The following is a 7422-nucleotide window of genomic DNA, read 5'->3' as shown; positions in this document are numbered from 1 at the left end:
TTGGATGGTCCACTGCAATGGGTTGGGATGGTGTTTCCTCCTCCCTTTCATAAAGGAGGGTCCAGTGTATCCTATGCTAAAAGAAAGAATAAATAAAGGGGTTAAGGTTCTTTGCTTAGTAATTGGAGAATTGGAACAGCTCTTGTACAACCACTGTACAGATACTTCCAGTTAAAGCACCTTCCCTGAGGAGTGTGGACCTTTGGGCAGCACTCATGCGGTAACAAAGTCAAAGAGAGTGATAAAACTGGAGAGTCTGAGAAGTACGCACAGCAACTTAAGCTCGAATCTGATGTCATCAACAAGTATCAGTTAGTGTTAACGGTCCTGATTTTTTTTTTTTTTTTTTTATTCTACTTATTTTTTTATTTGTCTCCATCTATACTTGTGGATCTCTGAACTACAGTATTTATTTATCTTCTGGGTATGGATGGGGTTTGTTAACAAAAGAAAACTGCAGTATGAATGTATATTAATTTAACTATAGTATATACCTAAGCTATATCAACATTACAACATGGGTGTATATCAGGTCCGCCATATATTGTAAAATGAATCTGCTCATGCTATTAGCAAACTGATACATTTAAGTATCACATTACAAATAAACCAGAAAGTGTGTTTGTTTTATCTTCTGATTCAGCTGCTCTTTGGCAAGATCAAACTTGTTTGAACCACACAAACTGATCCTCACGTTTGAGTATAAGTTTAACTTTAATGAAGTTCTGTCGGTTATAGTTGAGTTCAAGATCCTTTGAATTCGAGAAATTACTTCAGACACAGCTGAAGAGTGTTATAACAGTTTTGATAATCAACTTAGATCAGTGGTCTTTAATGTGGTCTTTATGGAACTGAATGTATGTGTACTCTGAATTTGAGAGTTGTTGTATTTGAAGATTTCAAGATGATGTTATATTTTCTGATCTTCAAAACAACTGCTTTAGATGAGAAACTTTGAACAACTGAATTAGAGAAGTGAATGTTTTGGCTGAAATTATTTAGAATTAGAGAGTCCAGAAAGTGATCAAATAATGTAAATGTTCCTGCTGAACATATCTGTGCAGTTTGTTGTTAATTCGTGTTAAGGATTTTTGTGATTTTATGATGTTTTCCTTTCGATACATCTTCCTTTTTAATGTTTCATTACTCAGTTCTCCTTATAATGTTCCATTTGCTCATTTATAATATGCTCCCTGTTGAGAAAGGCTTGGAAAGCACATAGTGTTCACATATCTTTATGTTTTTGTCTTTGCTTCTTCTCACACACATACACATAGCAGGCTTGCAATAATCGCTGACTCCTGTGAAAGTCTCTTCCTGACACCCTTGGAAACAGGACCCAACTGACTGCATTTTCCTCGAGATAAAACAATACTCACACACACACACACACACTGCGTCCCATACATGCCTTGTTGTCTGTTACAGCCTGAAAAACAGGGAATCTTTTTCGATGTATAAATAAAGCTGACTGCAAAGCCTCGGCGTGAGTATCACCCGATCACTCACCCGATCGCATACGTGGTTCTCTGAACAAAGCTCTGACTGTTTCTGTATTCTTTCAATGTTTTAAAAAATGTCTTACCACTGACATTTAATTGGTCGCTGAGCCGGATAGTTTATTGATATTATGTTATCATCTAACTATTCTGAGACGAACCATAGATCCTGGCGATAAGTGAGTACCTGCACCGCAACCACAGCTTCTAGTGAAGCGAGGAAAAGCGAAATTCGTTGCGTTAAGCCTACTGGCCAGTGTCTTATACAGGTCCGCGGCGCGCCCGGGACTATCGGAAATGACGCGGGGAAAAAAAGGGCTGGTACAACATTGAAGGTGAATACTCGGCAGCCAAGAAACACTGCGTTGAATAATCGATTTTGGTTTGACACCACTCAAAGTAGAAAAGGTCCTGTTATTGGACGAAAAGGAAAAAGGACAGAGCGTGTCTATGTAATATGCTTTCGCCCGTGTAAAACCGGGGCAACCTTTTGCCCTGTGGAGCCCTGTTTACCTGCTGTAAATGAGGTTGGTAGCCAGTATATCTCACGCTCGCCTGCGTAAGAGCGGATTAACTACGCCCGGAGAAGCTTAATCACGGCATAAAACAAAAGGTTGATATTGCGGCTGCGCCAATGTAAGGCGGATTACCATGCCCTGAGAGGCTCTATCCGCATAACAAAATAAAGGTTGGTAGCCAGAGAAGCGAGGTGTCAAATGAAAATAGGATTTTCTCTAAAAGCGCGCTAACTGTTTGCTGAATGTTTGTTGAGGGGTAAGTGCTTCATTGAATAGGAACTACAAACTCCTGCGCTACTCATGTTTTCCTGTGAGTACTGGATGGTGAGAAGAGAGAAAAGGTTCTTGGTCATCGCGGTAAATTAAGTCCATACTGAATTTGGTTCGAAGTTGTGAACATGACAATAACCTCCTCTGACTCTAGTACCAGAACGTCTCACAGTGTGTGCTGGCGAGTATAAATAAAATATAAAATATAAAATATTGCATCGATTAAAGCAAACTTAAAATGGGCAGCAAATCCAAGAAGTAAACTAAATGTCCCTTGGAGGAAAAAAAATTGTAGCCCCTCCACATTGACTAGAGATAAAAGAAACCCTCAAGCAGATATAAGTGAAGAAAGAGATGCATAAAGGTATATTATGGCTGTAATGTTGTTCAGCCAAGGAAAGTGTGTCTCCGGCTTGGGTGGATTGAGCTTGAGATCACCCACCTTTGGTGGATACATAATACATAATAAAATATATATATAGAATAGGCGATTGTATATTTGTAGTATAGTAGTATATTGTAATATACTGTTAATAAAAAGTAGTCTGAATCAGAAAGCTTAAAGTTTGCTCAAACTCAGTATAATGATATGAAGAGATGAAGAAAATACCAAATCTAATCAAGAAGTGCATAGAGGCGACGACCTATGTGAAAACCATGTCATCCTAGATGAGACATTGTTGAGATAGAGAACACACCTATACTAACAACTAAATTGCCTTTATATAACAGCTAGAGCCACACTGGTGTGAAGCCAGATTAAATATATGGTCACTGCTAAGCTGATGAACGATTTACACATTTTTTAGAGCAGGGGCTGCATAGAGAACACATCAGAGGGAGGAAGCAGAGTTGACAAAAGCTCAAACATGAAGCTGTCTGCAAGCTCAGTTTTTCCTCCTAGCTTCTGATTTGTCTTTGGCAGCAACCTTTTTGCATCCTGACTCGTGTGTAAAGCGTTCAAGCCATCAATAACTTAGTTTTGTTTCGTTTTGTTTGTTGATTTGAAAAGTTAATTAAATTTGGCAGTCACACTTGTGAATCACGGTGGCATATAATGATTGAGCATATGATTTACTAATGCCCGATGTAATAACACTTTATTCTAAACTTCAAGGAGAACAAACAAGAACAACATCTTCAGTTGTGCCTTGTTAATTAGTTCTCTAATGTAGTGTTAACTAATTTTGTTTGTTGTTTCTTTTGTTTTTGAAATATTTACAGGTGATGAGTATAGCAATTTCTGAAGTAGCTCTCACTGTGCGTCCTTGATGATGATGACAAGCCCAGAGCCAGCTGAGGCACAGGGTGTCTGTTTTTGTTTGAATCAGCAATTTTGTGTTTCTCAGCAAAGGAACAACTACTAATTTCATTTTCCGTCTTTGAAAGGAGAATTTAAAATAATAGTAATAATAATATGTAATAATAAAACAAAAAGTGATGTTTTGTTTAAGTGATGAAGACAGCTAATGCTGCAAATCTTTAAATAAACTCCAATCATGGAGAACCTGAAGTCACGTGCTTAGGGCACACCCTCTCAGGTGAGAGCAGAAAACTACTAAACAAAAGAAAGGAGGCCCCTTCTCTCTGATTTTAATACTCTTTTTCATAACTCAGCGTTGTAAATGTCATGAAACGGTGTAACTCACTCACGGTAATCCAGCGGTATAGAGGATAATGCAAACCTATCTAACTAGATCTGGTGATTTTCACATTCTTTCAATTAAGGAGGTGTTGATGCGAAGCTGAAACTAAATACTGATTAAACAAGAAGTATGATGTGGCCTACAGCAATATCATGATTCACTCATTTGTTTACAGGTATAATGTAATGTAATCTCACAACTACTACAAACACTTTTGCCTTTCTTAGCACACAGCAGTGAGGGCAACTTCATTGGGAACATGCCTTGTTTGAGGAAAGTTAAAATTAACCTGCCTACAAACGCAATGAAAACACACAGCTTCCCACTCATGAACACGTGAAGATTTTCCAGCAAGGTTAAAGCAGCAAAATTAATATACACCTGTTGTTAAATGATGAAGTTTATCTATTACTAACAAATATACCCTCTGGGTTGCAGGACAACAATTATCTTCTTCAAAAAAGAAAATAAAGAGACTGGCATGACCAACCAGTGATTAAACAACAATGGTTAAGAGTCAAATTGGGAGATGGTTTCTGCTGATTGAACAACTGAAAGTGATTACTGATCGGAAAGAAAATTCTCTTTTGTGAGTTAAAGAATTTGAACATGTGCATGTTGTCCTGTCAACAGTGGGTGAGTTGATTCTCTCGTGATAAGAAAGTAGCAAGAAAGAAAAAAAAAGGGGGAGAGAAAACCACACAGGGGCCTGGCCCGGTGTTTCTCTCTTTATGTAACACAGCCAACACTAATCATTTTTCCTGTTCGTACACTTCTGTTTGTTTTTTGTTTTGTTTTGTTTTTGTTTTTTTTCTCTTTGTGTTTAATTACAGGCTGCTTTTACCCGACCCTGAAAGCCGAGGCTGACCTGGACTCCTGCTCTCCCTCTCACAGTGACCCTGACCAAATGCTGCAAACAACTGGACCCAACAACAACAACCTGAAAGGCTCAATAGTGTTGCAGGAATGCGATCTCATGCAGCAGAGGTGGAGGCACACTAAAACCTGAGGTCTGCTTCATCACACGGGGAAAATTCCCCAGACAACTTCAGTTGACAGAGTTGTGACGAAGACGCCACCCAACAGCCGAATACGACAAATGAGGTTTGTAGCAAAAAGAATGCTGACCTTAACACCCCCAATACTAACTGCGGTGCAGGACAGTGGATGGACCAACTGCAGCAGCAAAAAGGGCGTACAGAGAGACAGAAGGAGCAACTGAGGTCGAATGGACAAAACACAGAAGAAGGTGTGCTTTACCCGCATTGAGCATGGACACTGGAGAAAAAGGACTGTCCTAATTGAGGTCCAGAATTAGGACAGACTGAACTTTGGACACAGCAATGGTGGCAAACGGACTGAAAAGGAGGAGGGCAGGACCAGGGCACGCCCAGCTGTGGGTTTACCCAGAACACCAGAACAGGAAAGGATGAAACACACACACATCTATATACACCGATTCAGAATGAAGTGAAATATACATACGAACATTATTGCACTCGTTGATAGAGGGAGAAATGGCACACACACACGCTATGCAATGAAGAATGCTTTGCTCGCAAATGCTTATGCTCATGCAAAAATGCTGCACACAAACATCCCAATACATAATTTTTTTATGAGAAGCAATTGACTGCTTAAAATGTGTTTTATGTCACCCAGAGGATATCTATGTAGATTTAAGGAACAAGGTCTAAAATTGTCCGGTTATGAAAACAATGTCTGTGCGTGAGGTCTGTTTATGGCTCAAGGTCTTGATTGAATTGTCTATTGTGCTACACACTTCGTAAATGAAGTAATATCAAAAGTCTCTGAGGCACTGGGCTTCAGTATAAAAACATCACTTCTCATATCTCATAGACAAATCCATAAGAGAAACAAAACTAGCAGAATGGATGACAAAACTGTTAGAAAACAAAGAAATAGTTTTTGCACAATCAACTGCCAGATGATTCTCTTCCAGTCTCTTCAGGTTGAAACCAGGAGATTGGATCCTGATAAAAAGTGCTCCAGAGGAAAAAGTGGAGCTCCCCGAGGTGGGAAGGACCCTACCAAGTCCTCCTGGCCACACCAACAGCCTGCAAAATTGCTGAACGACCTTCCTGGATTCATCAGAGCCACTGTAAAAAAAGTGAGTGACAGCCCATAGACACTAAGACGCCAGCACCCCTGCCTGTTAGTGATCTGGGAGGTGGAGAGAGGGCTGTTTGGGTAAATCCCGCCCTTGTTCTTCTCGCCCCTAGTCTACTCACTCACAGGACCAGGTGTGTTCGGTCATCATGAAGACCCTACTCGTTCTGGTGGCCAGTGTCACAATTCTGTTGGGACTGCTGTCGCTGATTTCAGAAGAAGAAGGACAAGATTGACACATGACACAATACATCCAGACGACATGACACAAGATCGCAACCACCCATGGATGAACAATGCCTGGTACCGTTATGTGTAAAACTCCACAAGAGACAGAAACTATTACATCTGTTCGCACATGCCTCTTAATGCAAAAACACCTGGTAATGTGCATTCCACCAACTTGTCTGACACACTGAACACGCTACGTCAGCTCAGACGAGTACAGCAGCAAGATTACACACACAACACCGAGGACTGGCTCACATGGCTGCTTAGCGGGTCGTGGAAGTCATTACTACAAAAAGGACTAACATTCGTTGGAATGCTCCTTATGTTACTTTGCTTATTTTTCCACATGTGTACTGCCTTGTATTCGGAGTATGATAAGCAAAATGTTTACTGTAAGATTGCAAGCTTATGTTGCATTATCTCAAAATGAACAAGCTCAAGAAGAGGTACAAGTTGAAGAAGATGATTTTTTTAAGCACTAAACTGTGTAAACCCACTAAAGTTGATCATGTACGTTTTCACAAAATGATACTCTAGTTGAAAATGCTTCTGCAAGTGACTAGTAGTTGAAGTACATAAATATATATGAACAACAGCAGGGAATGTTAAGGGATTTTTGTGATTTTTATGATGTTTTTTCCTTTTTGATACATCTTCCTTTTTTTAATGTTTCATTTACTCAGTTCTCCTTATAATGTTCCATTTACTCATTTACTAATATGCTCCTGTTAAGAAAGGCTTGGAAAGCACATAGTGTTCACATATCTTTATGTTTTGTCTTTGCTTCTTCTCACACACATACACATGAGCCCTGCAGTAATCGCTGACTCCTGTGAAAGTCTCTTGCAGACACCCTTGGAAACAGGACCCAACTGGCTTCTGTTTTTCCTCGAGATAGACAATACACTCACACACACACACACACACACTGCGTCCCATACATGCCCAGATTGTCTGTTACAGCCTGAAAAAAACAGGGAATGCTACGATGTATAAATAAAGCTGACTGCAAAAGCCTCGGCGTGAGTATCACCCGATCACTCACCCGTCGCACGTGAGTTCTCTGAACAAAACTCTGACTGTTTCTGTATTCTTTCAATGTTTTTAAAAAAATGTCTTGCCACTGAC

Source organism: Oreochromis aureus, linkage group 3 (genome assembly GCF_013358895.1).
Source record: "Oreochromis aureus strain Israel breed Guangdong linkage group 3, ZZ_aureus, whole genome shotgun sequence".
Taxonomy (NCBI): Eukaryota; Metazoa; Chordata; class Actinopteri; order Cichliformes; family Cichlidae; genus Oreochromis; species Oreochromis aureus.
The sequence above is the reverse complement of the archived record's forward strand: the minus strand, read 5'-3'. Positions refer to the sequence as shown.